We start from the raw sequence: 18048 nt of genomic DNA, 5'->3' as shown, positions 1-18048 counted from the left end.
GTGATATTCAAACCTATAAGGCCAAAGTCGGTGGAGGAGACCTGAAGAAAGTGGAGCAATTAAAATATCTTCGCTCACTCATATGCAGTTATGGTGAAAGTCTACCGGATGTCCGTGCACATGCTAACATTGCCTGGATGAAATGCCGCCAGGTGACCGGCGTACTGTGTGGTCGCCGTATGCCTTTACGTCGTAAGTCAAAGGTTTATAGGACTGTAGTACGCCCAGTCGCTTTTTATGGGTTGGAGTGTTGGCCAACGACAACGAAGCATACGCAGGTTCTCACGTGATGGAAATGTGAATGCTCTGTTGGTCCCCTGGGCTTACCCGATTTGATCATGCAACAAACTTCGAAGTTAGACGGCGACTTGGAGTTGACCCATATCAAACAAACTACAGGAAAGCAGGTTAAGATGGTACGGACACGTCATGCGCAGTAAAGCAGACTCTGTGGCAAGAAAACCTGTGCACCTGTACATAAATGGCAGACGACCTCGTGGCATACCAAAGACACGATGGATGAACTGTATCAAGAAGGATGTGGAATTCGTCTGTTCCACCTATGAACAGGTTCTAGACATATCTATGTGGAGGTGGATGTGTCAACAAGTGGACCCTTTTAGTGTGGGACAAACGCGAAGAAGAAGAAGAAGAAGAAGAAGAGGATGCATGAACAGGTTCCGTATATAAAAATATGTTTTTTTTTTTTTCATGTCGGGAGCCATAGCCGAAACTTTATTGAAGAACATTTCGATTTTCAGTCCTAACTGTTGTAAGATCAACATCACCTATACGACGATCAGGTGATTTCGAGTGTTTCCCATTCCCAAGTGCGTATTCCCATACGCTCAGATTTACGCAGTTACCCTTCGAGTATAAATACAAACTTCCAACTGTTATTTCACTACTGCAACGTTTACATATTAAAATAGCAGAGGTACATCGATGCGACAAAAGTCTTTAGATAGCTATATGCACACATAACGATGGCGATAGTATCGCGTATACAAGGTAAAAAAGGTCACTGCATTAAGAGAGCTGTCATTTGTACTCAGGTGATTCATGTGAAAATCTTTCCAACGTGATCATGGCCGCACGGCGGGAATTGACAGAATTCGAAGGGGGCATGTTAGTTGGAGCTATGCGCATGGCACCTTACATTTCGGAAACCGATGGGGAATACAATATTCCGACATCCACATTGTCAAGAGTGTGCCGAGAGTACGAAATGTCAAGCATTATCTCTCACCAAGGACGATGCAGTGACCGACTGCATTCACTTAATGGCCGAGAGCAGCGGCGTTTGCACAGATATGTCAGTGCTAACAGACAAGCAACACTTCGTGAAACTGCCCCAGAAATAAATGTGGGACCTACGACGAACGTATGCGTTAGGATACTGTGGTGAAATCTGACGCTAATGGGCTATGGCAGCAGACGATCGACGCGAGTGGCTTTGCTAACAGCGTGACATTGCCTGCAGCGTCCTCATGGGCTTGTGACCGAATGGGTTGGACTCTAGACGACTGGAATACCGTGGCTTTGTCAAATGAGTCCCGATTTCAGTTGGTAAGAACTGTTGGTAGGTGGTGCAGATCCCACAAAGCCATGGACTCAAGTTGTCAACACGGCACTGTGCAACCTGGTGGTGGCTCCATAATTGTATAGTCAGTGTTTAAGTGGTTTACATGGAATGAACTGGATCCTCTGATCCAAATGAACCGATAATTGACTGGAAATGGTTATCTTCGGACCAAGCAACTATGGAATTTTTATAGATGGGCTTTTTATGCATGTCACCGGGCCACAGTTGTTAGTAGTTAGTTTGAGGATCATACTGGACCATTCTAGCGAATGGTTTAGCCACTCAGATCGCCAGGCATGAATTCCATCGAACAGATATAGGACATAATCGAGAGGTCAACTCGTGCAAAGAAGCCTTCACTGGCAATACTTTTGCAACTATGGACGGCTATAGTGGTAGCATGGCTCAATATTTCTTCGGGGGAGTTCCAGCGACTTCCGCACTACGCAGGGCAGGAGGAGGTCCGACACGATATTGGGAGGTATCCCATGAATTTTGTCACGGCCGTGTATATACATGCAAAATGGGCGACGGTGTAAATCTACTAGTACGGGAGTTATGAATTCCCTCAAACACACCTGAATTATCTTGTAAATCTTGAAAAGATTGTACAAATCGCTAATCCCCTTCTTCTACAGTATTAAAAAGATTGTGGCTGATTCCAGATAGAATAATCCAGAGAACTGAGGTCAGGTGATCGTGGAGGTTAAGACCCATGTTCGGCCTGTCCATCTTGATCCCTACTGGCGTGCTAGATGTCGTCTTACATCAATAGAAAATGTGGCAGTGCTCCAACACGCATGCTTCACATTCCCAAATCACACGCCACAAGCGAAATTTGGGCCCAGTTAAATGGGAGCCTAACGGAAACGTTCACATTTGAAATACACACTGCCAGAGAGAAAAAAGTGAAACACCCAGAAGACATGTTCGGATGTCATTGTAATTTCGTACACACAGACACGACCGGCGGGTGCTTAACAATTAGAATGGCAATTCTCTGTTACAGGTAGAACAGCCATCAGAGTGCGTTAGGATTGTTCGTGTTTAGTGCCTGGTAGGGTATAGGAGGGGCGTGAACAGTGTCTGATGGTTAGTAAGCACTGTGAATAACACTAGGATGCCGTTTACTCGTTTGAGATAGCATGATCAACACCTGACAGAGATTGAAAGTGGCCTCATTTACAGTCTCCATTTGGCCAGGCTGGTCAAATAGTGCAATATCCAGTTTTTAGGGCGTTCAGATGTGACAGTGGTCCAGTGGAAATATGAGCGTAGGTATACTCGTCGTCAAGGTTCTGGTCGACCACGTCTTAATCACGACAAGGGAAGTCAATGGCGGTGCCGACGTGGACACAACGGTTCCCGTCAGATCACCGAAGTTAAGCACCGTCGGGTGTTGTGGGTGATCTTCCAGGTACGCCACTACCTGTTGACAATTTCCCCTTTGCCCTTACGGTCGAGGCGTGGAGTCCCTGATCACCATTCTTTGCGCCAAATGTCCTGAATAAAATTCCTAACCTCTCCGCAGTGTCGCATGAAGTGAGAGCAAACGGCACCGTTGGCAATGATCCGTCCGTCGGATGGGGACGTTAAGTTCGGCGGCCCCCTTGGTGCTCTTCGAGAGGAGTTGGATATGTGCTGGCACCAGGTTTCACCCTCTGCCTTCTCTCATCATCTCCCATACGAACATGACACTATGCTACACACACACACACACACACACACACACACACACACACACACACAGTTACCTACACTTATCAGATACACTTAGGTACACACTTCTCATATTCGTGAAGGAAAGATACCTACGGGCAAGAAGGACAGGGAAAACTTTTCCAATTATGCGGCTGAACCTGCCCTTCGGGGTCTCCGAGCCATTCATGCCATCCGACTTTACTTTTTACGACAACAGAAAATTGCCGCATTGTGCACCAAGCACATCTTAATACACTACTGCCCATAAAAAATGCTACACCACGAACATGACGTGCTACAGACGCGAAATTTAACCAACAGGAAGAAATGCTGTGATATGCAAACGATTAGCTTTTCAGAGCATTCACACAAGGTTGACGCCGGTGGCGACACCTACAACGTGCTCACATGAGGAAAGTTACCAACCGATTTCTCATACACAGTTGACCGACGTTGCCTGGTGAAACGTTGTTGCGATGCCTCGTGTAAGGAGGAGAATGCGTTCCATCGCGTTTCCGACTTTGATAAAGGTCGGATTGTAGCCTATCGCGATTGTTGTTTATCGTATCGCGACATTGCTGCTCGCGTTGGTCGAGATCCAATGACTGTTAGCAGAATATGGAATCGGTGGGTTCAGGAGTGCAAATCGGAACGCCGTACTGGATCCCAACGGCCTCGTATCACTAGCAGTCGAGATGACAGGCATCTTACCCCCATGGCTGTAACGGATCGTACAGCCACGTCTCGATCCCTGAGTCAACAGATGGGGACGTTTGCAAGGCAACAACCATCTGCACGAACAGTTCGACGACGTTTGCAGCAGCATGGACTGTCAGCTCGGAGACCATGGCTGCGGTTACCCTTGACGCTGCATCATAGACAGGAGCGCCTGCGGTGGTGTACTTAACGACGAACCTCGGTGCACGAATGGCAAAATGTCATTTTTTCGGATGAATCCCGGTTCTGTTTACAGCATCATGATGGTCGGGTCGCATCCGTGTTTGGCGACTTCGCGGTTAACGCACATTGGAAGCGTGTATTCATCATCCCCATACTGGCGTATCACCTGGTGTGATGGTATGGGGTGCCATTGGTTACACGTCTCGGTCACCTCTTGTTCGCACTGAACAGTGGACGTTACATATCAGATGTGTTACGATCCGTGGCTCTACCCTTCATTCGATCCCTGCGAAACCCTACATTTCTGCAGGATAATGGACGACCGCATGTTGCAGGTCTTGTACTGGCCTTTTTGGATACAGAAAATGTTCGACTGCTGCCCTGGCCAGCACATTCTCCAGATCTCTTACCAACTGAAAATGTCTGGTCAATGGTGGCCGAGTAACTGGCTCGTCACCGTACGCCAGTCACTACTCTTGATGAACTGTGGTATCTACATCTACATCTACATCTACATTCATACTCCGCAAGCCACCCAACGGTGTGTGGCGGAGGGCACTTTACGTGCCACTGTCATTACCTCCCTTTCCTGTTCCAGTCGCGTATGGTTCGCGGGAAGAACGACTGTCTGAAAGCCTCCGTGCGCGCTCGAATCTCTCTAATTTTACATTCGTGATCTCCTCGGGAGGTATAAGTAGGGGGAAGCAATATACTCGATACCTCATCCAGAAACGCACCCTCTCGAAACCTGGCGAGCAAGCTACACCGCGATGCAGAGCGCCTCTCTTGCAGAGTCTGCCACTTGAGTTTATTAAACATCTCCGTAACGCTATCACGGTTACCAAATAACCCTGTGACGAAACGCGCCGCTCTTCTTTGGATCTTGGTATCGTGTAGAAGCTGCATGGGCAGCTGTACCTATACACGCCATCCAAGCTCTGTTTGACTCAATGCCCAGGCGTATCAAGGCCATTAATACGGCCAGAGGTGGTTGTTATGGGTACTGATTTCTCAGGATCTATGCACCCAAATTGCGTAATAATGTAATCACATGTCAGTTCTAGTATAATATATTTGTCAAATGAATACCCGTTTATCATCTCAATTTCTTCTTGGTGTAGTAATTTTAATGGCCAGTAGTGTACAAGGGAAGATTCCCGCATTGTGCACCAAGCACATTGTAATACTTTCACAGCTACGCCTACCATCCCAGAACAAGTAATAGACTCCCTCCAACATGTTATGTCACCCCGTACCGTTGGTCGAAGACTAGCAGCAGCCGGACTAGGGAATTGTCATCGTTTGCATTAGCTGCTGTTAACACCGTAACAGAAGTGGTTGCATCTGGAGTGGTGCCGTGAGTGACAGGAAGGCATGGACTGCTGATGAATGACGTCACGTTGTGTTTAGCGATGAATCGCCGTTCTGAACTACCCCAGAAGACCATCGTCGGCGAGTATGGCGCCAACCTGGCGAAAGGTCCCATTCGGTCAATGTTTTAGGGGGACACAGATGTGTTACTCTTGGCTTGATTATGTCAAGTGCCATCGAGTGTGATTTTCGGACACGACTGCGAGTGACTGAGGGAACTATGATGGCACAACAGTACATCCTGCGTCCTGATGTGTCACCTCTCATGCGACAGTATCGTGGTGCCATTTTTCAACAGGGTAATCCTCGCCGCGCGGGATTAGCCGGGCGGTCTGAGTCGCTGCAGTCATGGACTGTGTGGCTGGTCCCGGCGGAGGTTCGAGACCTCCCTCGGGCATGGGTGTGTGTGTTTGTCCTTAGGATACTTTAGGTTAAGTAGTGTGTAAGCTTAGGCACTGATAACCTTAGCAGTTAAGTCCCATACGATTTCACACACATTTGAACATTTGACAATCCTCGTACAGCCATAGTATGTTTATCTATAAACTGTCTGCTTTATGCTGAAGTACTCTTGTGGCCAACAAAATTCCCTAATCTCTCCTCGATAGAAAACGTGTCGAGCCAGCTAGGATTTGAACTCCGTCCGATTGCCAGTATCGAAGATATGAAGGACCTATTACAACATCTGTGGGCCAGCTTGCCTCAGGAAAGGATCCAACGACTTTATGACACCCTTCCCAAACGAATCAGTGCAGACATCCAGGGCAGAGAGGATACAACGTCATACTGATAAGAGGACTCGTACTGACCAATTCTTTGTAAATCTGACTTGATGTTGTAATCACTGGAATTAAATCACATATCCAGTCAAACTGAGAAGTTTCATTTCATTTCCTCTTCTCTTTCTGGGTGCTTCACTCCTAGGTCAGTCTTTACGTTTAAGTCAGTGGCATCTCGTAACCACACACTGAAATTGCTTCGCGAACGGTTCTTTTCCACATCCATGCTTACTAGTAACCTATTTCTTCACTCTTGTAAGTTTTCGCTAACAGTCATAATACACTCTACTTATTTTGGTACTCACTATTCTCCCATTCCTCTAGCATGTAACTACCAATCTCGTTGTTTCTTTCGAATAAAACCAGTAATTCACTTTTGCGCATCTATTCTCTCTGATTATTTCGTATCTTACCTTTTCTTTTATATTGTTCCTGATCGTTTCCAGGGCTCTACCTCTGCAGTTTGTAATTTTGATTTCAGTTCTACGGCATGTTCGAAACACCAATCCTCATTTATCGGAAAAATAATTAATTGGTTAAGAAAGCTATGAAGTTTACAACAAGACGGATGTGACAATAGAATGAATGTACAAGGTTTTTTCTTAGATTTTACGAGTACCCCAGGTCGCTATACACTGTGCCCGTACAAGCCTTTAACCACTTTGTTAACATACATTCATTAGGATCTCGGAAAAAAATAACAGACAGCGACTTTCGTTGCGCGGGAAATGGTCTTGCGAATGGCAACAAATGGCTCGAAAATACCATGCCCGACATGTTATTTCAGTTAAATGGTATATACGAAACGTAAAGCAATCGTAAAGACGCAGGGTGCTTTGAATCAGTATACATTATCTGATAAAAAGTATCCGGATACACGTAAGTAATGCGGAATTGACCACTAGTTATCACGAGAGGTGGACCCACCACAATAAAAGGAGACGGGGAGTATTGTGTCGTCGGTAGAGATGCGGTAACAACAGAATGGGTCGGTCAGGAGAGACCAGTGACTCTGGACGTGATCTGGTCACCGCATGCCACCTGAGTATCGAATCCATCAGAGATACTTCAATCCTTCTAAAGCTGCCCGAGTTGGCTACTGGTGAAGTGGAAAGGCGTAGGAACAACCACAGCTAAACCAAGGACAATCAGACCTCACGAACTGACGGACAGGAACCGTACAGCACTGCGGAGTGTGGTTGAAAAATATAGCATGAAATCAATGGAACGAATCACTTGTTAGTTCCGAGGTGCGATCAGCAGTTCAGCTAGCTCAATAACTGTGCGTAGGGAGTTAAAAAGAATATGGGGCAGTACTCGAGCAGCTCGCCATTAAGCCACAGATTTCTGTGGTTAATCGCTAAGCGACGCTTCAGGTTGTGTGAAGAGCAACGCCATTGTACAGTGGATGACTGAAATGAATGATTTAGAGTCATGTGTCACGCACCCCGATGATAGCGTGAAATCGTTACCTGCCATCATGTGTAGTGCCAACAGTGAAGCACAGAGGAGGTTGTGTTACGATATGGGGGAATTTTTCGTGGTTGGGGTGTGGTTCCCTTACTGCGCTTAAGAAAACGCTAAATGTTAAAGGATATGAACACATTTCACAGCATTGTGAGCTGCGTACAGTAGAAGAACAGTTCGGAGACGATGATTATATCAGCATGACGATGCGGCCTGTCATAAAGCAGCATCAGTGCGGCAATGGTTTGTGGACGATAACATTTCTGACATGGACTTTCCTCTTCAGAGTCCCGATCTGAACCTACTGAAACACTTTTGGGATGTGATGGAACGTCGACTTCACTCCAGATCCCAGCACCCAGCATCACTAGCTGCTCTGGTTTCGGCTCTTGAGGCCAATGGGCTGGCATTCCTCCACAGACATTCAGACATCTAATTGGAAGTGTCCCAGGCAGAGTTCAAACCGTCATAATGGCGAAGGATAGGCACATCAGATATTAATGACCACAGTCCTCATATCTGTAGAATCTTCCACCCAACAAGTCTATTGTAATCAGAATTATACTTAGCACGGTAGGTTTGTACAGAAGCTGGAAAACCTACGATGTTATGGATGCCCCTGAGCCGACTAAAGAATAAATTCTGGAATTTTCATTTCTGTCTTCACGTTATACCTTCCGACACCATAATCCGAAATTCTTTTTTATACTGACTGACATTAAAACTGTGTACCGCCCACGAATTCGAAGCTAGGATACATTTACCAACCGAGCCACCGAAGAGGATCTTGTGGCTGGACTCCCGACTTCAGTCTAAAAGTACTTCTCTTCCAAATCGACAAAACCTTTCCTGCATACCTCACCGCAGTTACAGACTAAGAGTGCTTGTTAGTCTTCATAACGCACCTTTCGTTATAGCTTCCACACCGCTGCAGAGTGAAACGTCCTACCACATAAAACCTGTGAGACAGCCGGTGAGATGAAACGCTATCTTTTCCTTACGCGGGAAAAGGCGAAAAGTCAGTTGCGTTTCAAGTCCTGGCCCTTCACACATTTAATTTTCTGGAAAGTTGCATTCCACCGTACATTCCGCTGATTAGAGGAATATTCTTCCTCGAAGCCAAAGGGTATTGTGCTTGTGCAAAAAAGAGAAAGGATCTGTCGCCATAGCTGCGTCATGAGCACCAGCAAAACAACAGACTCTTCATTATGCAACCGGCTTTAGCTCCTGACAGAGAATAACAGCGTGTGTGTTTTACAGGCGTTGAGACAGTTCAAAGACTGCTGCTCACGCTTCACATACCTTTCGGAGAAGCCTGAGCGAAGAAGCACCAAGAAACCCTTCCAGGAATGGGCTGTTAGCACTGGAATATAGTAGCGTTGATTTTCCTGACGAGTCGTGGCAGCTGGGAACGCAATCTGTAAGTACAGTAAAAAAGAAAATTAACTGTTAGGATTTTCCTGTAAAGAGATGGGCGACGTAAGAGAGTAAATGGCAGAGTTATTCAGAGTTTTCCTATTATAAAAATAAAGCTTCATTAAACACGAATTCGGTCTACATATATATGTAACTACTCTGCAATTCACACTTACGTGCTTGACAGTGACTTCATCGAACCATCTTGAGACTATGTTGGAAATTTGGGGTAAGGTCTTATGGGACCAAACAGCTAAGGTCGTCGGTTCCTAGGCTTACACTCTACTTAATCTAACTTAAACCAACTTACGCTGAGGACGACACACACACCCATGCCCGAGGGAGGACTCGAACCTCCGACGGGGGCAGCCGCACGGACGGTGACAAGACGCCTCAGTCCGCGAGGCTTTGATACTATTTCTCTATCGTTCCACTCCCGGACAGAGCGGGAAAAATGAGCCCTGATTTATTGTATTACAATGATAATTGCTCCCTATGCAGGTGGGAGTCAACAAAATATTTTGGCATGCGGAGGAGGAAATTGGTGATTGAAATTTCGTGAAAAACTCTCGCCGCTACGATAAACACCTTTTTTTTTTTTTTTTTTAAAGCCAACCCAACCCGCGTTTCATATCCGTGACACTCTTTCCGCTATTTTGCGGTAGTGGATATAGTAGATAAGATAACAGGCTGCCCTTCTTTGAACGTTTTCCATATCCTCATTCAATCTTATCTCACTAGCATCCCATACCGCACAGAAACGATTCAGAAGAGGACGGACAAGTGTAATATAGGCAGTCTCCTTGGTAGATTTGTTATACCTTTTAAGTATTCTGCTAATAAAACGAAGTCTCTGATTCGCCTTGCCGACTACGCTTTGTACGTGACAGTTCCAGTTTAGGTTGTTCGTAATTGTTACCCCAAGGTATTTAGTTGAATTGGCAGCCTTTAGATTTGTATGATTTATCGTGTAACCGAAATTCAGCAGATTCCTTTTATTACTCATGCGGATGACCTCACACTTTCCACTATTTTGAGTCAGTTGTCACTTTCTGCACCTTATATCTCGTCTAAATAATTTAGAAATTGATTTTGATCTTCTGGTGATTTTTCTAGACGGTCAATGACAGCACCATCTGCAAAAAATCTAAGAGAGCTTCTCTGATTATCTCAAAAATCGTTTATGTACATTAACAACTGCAGAGGATCTGCAACACTTCCTTTGGGAACGCCGGAGACCACTTCGGTTTTACTCAGTGACTTTCCGTCGATTATTACGAACTATGAGCTTTCTGACACGAAGTTGCAAATCCAATCGCGCAACTGAGACAATACCCCATGGGTCGCTTGTGAGGAATGGTGTAAAAAATCTTCTGGAAATCCGAAAATATGGAATAAATTTGGCATCCACTGTCGAGAGCACTCATTACTTCGTGAGAATAAAGAGCTAATTGTGTTCCACAAGAACGATGTTTTCTATATCCGTGCTATCTGTCGACACATCGTTTTCTTCGAGATTTTATTTAGCGTATGGCTAATACAGACATATCATGAAATTAAATATACATATGTACATATTGAAACACAAGAAACTGAAGTTTGTCTTTACAACTGAATATCCAGTCCTTCAATCCAGCGCACTGCATCTGGAGTTGCTAGCAGGAAGTCCTCTTTGGCGCCGTGATAGGCTCGAATCCTGCATTCACTGACAATGTGGTGAACAGTCTGGTATGGAGCCCCGCAGTCACAAGCTGGATCAGGCAGCTTCTTCCACTTAAAGAGAGCATCCCTGCATCGCCCATGGCTGGTACGGATTCTGTTGAGAGTAGACCACATCTTACGTGGTAAGTCGAATCCACTTGGAAGTTTAGCACCTGAGAAGATGTTATGCAGGTGCACATCTGTCACTGCTTCCCACCGACCTTTCCATTCTTCAAGAGGTTTGAAATTCTTAGCAACCATGTCAGCAGCATCGCACAGAGTTGGATGACGTGATTTGAGTCTCTTGCGATTTAAAAGTGGCAGGTCGTTATGCACGGGTAGGTTAGAATTCCTGGAGATCTTGTGGAATTCTCTCATAAGGGCAGTACATCTGCGTAGATCAGAAGGCATTATACCGGTTAACAGTGGAAGCCAATAAACTGGAGTAGATCTGATTGTGCCAGATATTATGCGCATTGTCGTATTCAGCTGGGTATCAACAAGCCTTGTATGATGACTATTCATCCAAACAGGTGCACAATACTCAGCACTTGAGTATACCAAGCCCAGAGCTGAAGTTCGCAGGGTGGTTGCTGAAGATCCCCAGGTAGTTCCGCATAGCTTATGGAGGATGTTGTTTCGAGTCCTCAGCTTTTGAGCTAAGTTAAGAAGGTGTTGTTTGAAGCATAGTGTACGATCCAGGATGACACCAAGATATTTTGGGTTCCAGTTGTGACGAAGAATTCTGCCTCTGAAACTTACCTCCAGTTTTACGTTCGCCAACTGGTTATTTAGATGGAAGCAACACACTTCTGTTTTACTCACACTGGGTTGGAGTCTCCAGATTTTGAAGTAATTGTCTAATGCAGACAGGTCATTGGCTAAAATCTCTTCTGTTGTCTTCATTTCCTGGTGTTTGACGGCTAGAGCCAGGTCATCGGCATAGCAGTATTTTCTGGACGAAGTGTCAGGTAGATCAGATAGATATAGGTTGAACAGTAAGGGTGAGAGAACTGATCCTTGAGGCAATCCGTTGTTCAGCTTCCTCTCCTTACTTATGTTGCTTCCAGTGATTACCTGGAACTTCCGATCACTTAGCATGCTGTTAATCAGTCGAGCCATTGTTCTGCGGGGTATGATGCGGAGAAATTTGTAGATAAGGCCTTCCCTCCACACAGTGTCGAAGGCGGCAGTTAGATCAACAGATGCCACAGATGTTTTCTGCTTCATTTGGTATCCTGACTCTATGAAGGATGTGAGAGACAATACTTGGTCGCAGAAGCTACGCCCTGGTCTGAAGCATGCCTGATCAACTGGAACGTTCTCTAAGATAGCGCTACTTATTCTGTTATACAGGGTGATTCAAAAAGAATACCACAACTTTAAAAATGTGTATTTAATGAAAGAAACATAATATAACCTTCTGTTATACATCATTACAAAGAGTATTTAAAAAGGTTTTTTTTTCACTCAAAAACAAGTTCAGAGATGTTCAATATGGCCCCCTCCAGACACTCGAGCAATATCAACCCGATACTCCAACTCGTTCCACACTCTCTGTAGCATATCAGGCGTAACAGTTTGGATAGCTGCTGTTATTTCTCGTTTCAAATCATCAATGGTGGCTGGGAGAGGTGGCCGAAACACCATATCCTTAACATACCCCCATAAGAAAAAATCGCAGGGGGTAAGATCAGGGCTTCTTGGAGGCCAGTGATGAGCCGGCCGTCCAGAACTTTTCCCTTTGCGCAAACACCCATTCTCTGTAAACTGTTTATACCAACGTTTAATACACCACCTATCAGGAGGTTTAACACCATACTTCGTTCGAAATGCACGCTGAACAACTGTCGTCGATTCACTTCTGCCGTACTCAATAACACAAAAAGCTTTCTGTTGAGCGGTCGCCATCTTAGCATCAACTGACGCTGACGCCTAGTGAACAGCGCCTTAAGCGAACAAATGTACAACTAAATGAAACTTTATAGCTCCCTTAATTCGCCGACAGATAGTGCTTAGCTCTGCCTTTTGTAGTTGCAGAGTTTTAAATTCCTAAAGTTGTGGTATTCTTTTTGAATCACCCTGTATATTGTTATAAAATACGGATGAGAACCGTCTGCTGCACGAAAACTTAAGTGGGAAGCATGTGGCGTGCGAGTCATAGTTTGACACCACTCGTCTAACAAGGATAGGCCACGACGTTGGGGTCACTGATTTACTTTGTACTTTGTACACCTTTAGTAGGCCATTGAAACAACGTAATGTTGAAATAATAAGGTGCATACTCAGGCAGATCTGAGAAAATCGCAAGAGTCACGCGTCTATTATAAAACCGATGTATCTGGGTGAAGGTTCCAGCCGTAAGGCATCATAGTGATCAAGTGATGCTGTTCAAGACAAGGTACGAGACCCTCATCCTCCGGTGGTGCTGGAGCAGGTCTGTATCACGTGCCTGACAGAGCGATAGCGCTTTTCACTTGCTCTCACATGGCATTGTGGCACCGTTGTCCTACGTGGCTTACCAGCCTATTGCTGGCGGTCCTTGCACCCTCGCTCACCCTCAGCACCTATACCGCTTTTGGACGTCCCGCCTCCCTTATTTTACTTCCCCCACTTTTTCCTCGACCTGATCTTCTTGGAGGCCAGTGATGAAGAACTCTGTCACGGGCTGCCTGGCGGCCGATCCATCGCCTCGGGTAGTTGACGTTCAGGTAGTTACGGACAGATAAGTGCCAATGTGGTGGCGCTCCATCCTGCTGAAATATGAATTGTTGTGCTTCTTGTTCGAGCTGAGGGAACAGCCAATTCTCTAACATCTCCAGATACTGTAGTCCAGTTACAGTAGCACCTTCGAAGAAAAAGGGACCAAAAACTTTATTGGCTGAAATGGCACAGAAAACGTTCACCTTAGGCGAGTCACGTTCATACTGAGTTGTTTCCCGCGGATTCTCAGTGCCCCATATACAGACATTGTGACGGTTGACTTTCCCGTTAGTGTGAAAAGTTGCTTCATCACTAAACACAATCTTTGAAACGAAAGATTCATCTGTTTCCATTTGAGCAAGGATAAAATCACAGAAATCGATTCTTTTAATCTTATCAGCTGCAGACAGTGCTTGAACCAATTTCAGACGATAAGGTTTCATAACTAACCTTTTTCGTAGGACTCTCCATACAGTTGATTGTGGAATTTGCAGCTCTCTGCTAGCTCTGCGAGTCGATTTTCCTGGGCTGCGAACAAATGCTTGCTGGATGCGTGCTACATTTTCATCACTCGTTCTCGGCCGTGCAGAACTTTTCCCTTTGCACAAACACCCATCCTCTGTAAACTGTTTATACCAACGTTTAATACACCACCTATCAGGAGGTTTAACACCATACTTAGTTCGAAATGCACGCTGAACAACTGTCGTCGATTCACTTCTGCCGTACTCAATAACACAAAAAGCTTTCTGTTGAGCGGTCGCCATCGTAGCATCAACTGACGCTGACGCCTGACGCCTAGTCAACAGCGCCTCAAGCGAACAAATGTACAACTAAATGAAACTTTATAGCTCCCTTAATTCGCCGACAGATAGTGCTTAGCTCTGCCTTTTGTCGTTGCAGAGTTTTAAATTCCTAAAGTTGTGGTATTCTTTTTGAATCACCCTGTATATTAGCCTTTCAAAAAGCTTGTAGCAGCAGCTGAGTAGGGAAATGGGGCGATAGTTTTCTACCCTGTTGCTGGGTTTGCCAGGTTTCAGAACAGATATTATCTTCACCTTTTTAAACTCAGATGGAAGTTGACCAGTCAACAGGATGTCAGTGAAGAATTCTGCCAGCCATTTCTTAGCTTTTCCTCCCATATGGATCAGGAATTCTGGGTGGATACCATCGAATCCAGGTGCCTTAAGAGGTTTGAGGTCCTTCAGTCCAGAGTCCAGATCTTCGAGATAATTCATAATGTTCGAACACGATATATGTTCCAAAATCCTACTGCAAATCGACGTTAGCGATATGATTCTGTTATCCAGCGGATTACTCTGATTTCCTTTCTTGAGTACTGGTGTGACCTGGGCAACTTTCCGGTCTTTAGGTACAGATCTTTCGTCGAGAAGGCGGTTGTATATGAATAATAAGTATGGAGCTACTACACTCCTGCAAATTGAAATAAGAACACCGTGAATTCATTGTCCCAGGAAGGGGAAACTTTATTGACACATTCCTGGGGTCAGATACATCACATGATCACACTGACTGAACCACAGGCACATAGACACAGGCAACAGAGCATGCACAATGTCGGCACTAGTACAGTGTATATCCACCTTTCGCAGCAATGCAGGCTGCTATTCTCCCATGGAGACGATCGTAGAGATGCTGGATGTAGTCCTGTGGAACGGCTTGCCATGCCATTTCCACCTGGCGCCTCAGTTGGACTAGCGTTCGTGCTGGACGTGCAGACCGCGTGAGACGACGCTTCATCCAGTCCCAAACATGCTCAATGGGGGACAGATCCGGAGATCTTGCTGGCCAGGGTAGTTGACTTACACCTTCTAGAGCACGTTGGGTGGCACGGGATATATGCGGACGTGCATTGTCCTGTTGGAACAGAAAGTTCCCTTGCCGGTCTAGGAATGGTAGAACGATGGGTTCGATGACGGTTTGGATGTACCGTGCACTATTCAGTGTCCCCTCGACGATCACCAGTGGTGTACGGCCAGTGTAGGAGATCGGTCCCCACACCATGATGCCGGGTGTTGGCCCTGTGTGCCTCGGTCGTATGCAGTCCTGATTGTGGCGCTCACCTGCACGGCGCCAAACACGCATACGACCATCATTGGCACCAAGGCAGAAGCGACTCTCATCGCTGAAGACGACACGTCTCCATTCGTCCCTCCATTCACGCCTGTCGCGACACCACTGGAGGCGGGCTGCACGATGTTGGGGCGTGAGCGGAAGACGGCCTAACGGTGTGCGGGACCGTAGCCCAGCTTCATGGAGACGGTTGCGAATGGTCCTCGCCGATACCCCAGGAGCAACAGTGTCCCTAATTTGCTGGGAAGTGGCGGTGCGGTCCCCTACGGCACTGCGTAGGATCCTACGGTCTTGGCGTGCATCCGTGCGTCGCTGCGGTCCGGTCCCAGGTCGACGGGCACGTGCACCTTCCGCCGACCACTGGCGACAACATCGATGTACTGTGGAGACCTCACGCCCCACGTGTTGAGCAATTCGGCGGTACGTCCACCCGGCCTCCCGCATGCCCACTATACGCCCTCGCTCAAAGTCCGTCAACTGCACATACGGTTCACGTCCACGCTGTCGCGGCATGCTACCAGTGTTAAAGACTGCGATGGAGCTCCGTATGCCACGGCAAACTGGCTGACACTGACGGCGGCGGTGCACAAATGCTGCGCAGCTAGCGCCATTCGACGGCCAACACCGCGGTTCCTGGTGTGTCCGCTGTGCCGTGCGTGTGATCATTGCTTGTACAGCCCTCTCGCAGTGTCCGGAGCAAGTATGGTGGGTCTGACACACCGGTGTCAATGTGTTCTTTTTTCCATTTCCAGGAGTGTATATTAGCAAACTCTGAAAGGAGCTAGATTGGTGTACAATATGGACCGGAAGACTTGACTTTACTAAGTAATCTCAACTGCTTCGCTACTCCGAGAATGACGACTTCCAAGCTTCTCGTGTTGGCAGCTGTTCTTGTTTCAGATCCTGGAATATTTTAAGCGATCGCTGGCGATAAGCGGGAAATCCGGATACGAGTTCTGGTCCGGCACAAATTTTCATATGTCATTATTGAGTAGTGGATCTGTACCAAATACAGCTGATGTCGGAAATTACACGTTAGAGAATTAGATTCGAAGTATTTCGTACAGTTGTGGATCGTCAACACTATCTGTTCTTTCAGAGATGAATGTAAATATACACTACTGGACATTAAAATTGCTACACCAAGAAGAAATGCAGATGATAAATGGGTATTCATTGGACAGATATATTATACTAGAACTGACATGTGATTACATTTGCACGCAATCTGGGTGCATAGATCCTGAGAAATCAGTACCTAGAACAACCACCTCTGGCCGTTATAGCTGGTCGATGCGGCCGAGCGGTCGTAGGCGCTTCAGCCTGGAACCCCGCGACCGCTACGGTCGCAGGTTCGAATCCCGCCTCGGGCATGGATGTGTGTGATGTCCTTAGGTTAGTTAGGTTTAAGTAGTTCTAAGTTCTAGGGGACTGATGACCATAGATGTTATGTCACATAGTGCTCAGAGCCATTTGAACCATTTTTTTGGAGAATGTGCTGGCCAGGCCCGTACAGGATCTGAAACATGCGGTCGTGCATTATCATACTGAAAGGTACGGTTTCGCAGGGATCGAATGAAGGATAGAGCCACGTGTCGTAACACATCTGAAATATAATGTCCACTATTCACAGTGCCGTCAATGCGAACAAGAGTTGACCGAGACGTGTAACCAATGGCAACCCATACCATCACGCCGGGTGATATGCCAGTATGGCGATGACGAATACACGCTTCCAATGTGCGTTCACCGCGATGTCGCCAAACGCGGATGCGACCATCATGATGCTGTAAACAGAACCTGGATTCATCCGAAAAAATGACGTTTAGCCATTCGTGCACCCAGGTTCGTCGTTGAGTACACCATCGCAGGGGCTCTTGTCTGTGATGCAGTGTCAAGGGTAACCGTAGCCATTGTCTCCGAGCTGATAGTCCATGCTGCTGCAAACGTCGTCGAACTGTTCGTGCAGATGGTTGTTGTCTTCCAAACGTCCCCATCTGTTGACTCAGGGATCGAGACGTGGCTGCACGATCCGTTACAACCATGCGGATACGATGCCTGTCATCTCGACTGTTAGCGATACGAGGCCGTTGGGATCCAGCACGGCGTTCCGTATTACCCTCCTGAACCCACCGATTCCATATTCTGCTAACAGTCATTGGATCTCGACCAACGTGAGCAGCAATGTTGCGATACGATAAACCGCAATCGCGACAGGCTACAATCCGACCTTTATCAAAGTCGGAAACGTGATGGTACGCATTTCTCCTCCTTACACGAAGCATCACAACAAAGTTTCACCAGGCAACGTCGGTGAACTGCTGTTTGTGT

The 18048-nt window shown here is 46.4% G+C and overlaps 1 protein-coding gene across 5 annotated transcripts in view; it reads right to left on the bottom strand.

The window, feature by feature from the left end:
• LOC126248622 (protein O-linked-mannose beta-1,2-N-acetylglucosaminyltransferase 1-like) overlaps positions 1 to 18048 on the bottom strand; it is a 2277756-nt gene that overhangs the window by 2006654 nt on the left and 253054 nt on the right. For all 5 annotated transcript variants that reach the window (XM_049949790.1, XM_049949788.1, XM_049949787.1 and 2 more), the window contains exon 2: positions 9106 to 9221. The gene's annotated coding sequence lies outside the window, so the exon portion shown is untranslated. The remainder of the gene's footprint in view (positions 1 to 9105; positions 9222 to 18048) is intronic.

This window comes from Schistocerca nitens, chromosome 3 (assembly GCF_023898315.1).
Source record: "Schistocerca nitens isolate TAMUIC-IGC-003100 chromosome 3, iqSchNite1.1, whole genome shotgun sequence".
Lineage (NCBI taxonomy): Eukaryota > Metazoa > Arthropoda > Insecta > Orthoptera > Acrididae > Schistocerca > Schistocerca nitens.
The sequence above is the reverse complement of the archived record's forward strand: the minus strand, read 5'-3'. Positions and strand labels throughout refer to the sequence as shown.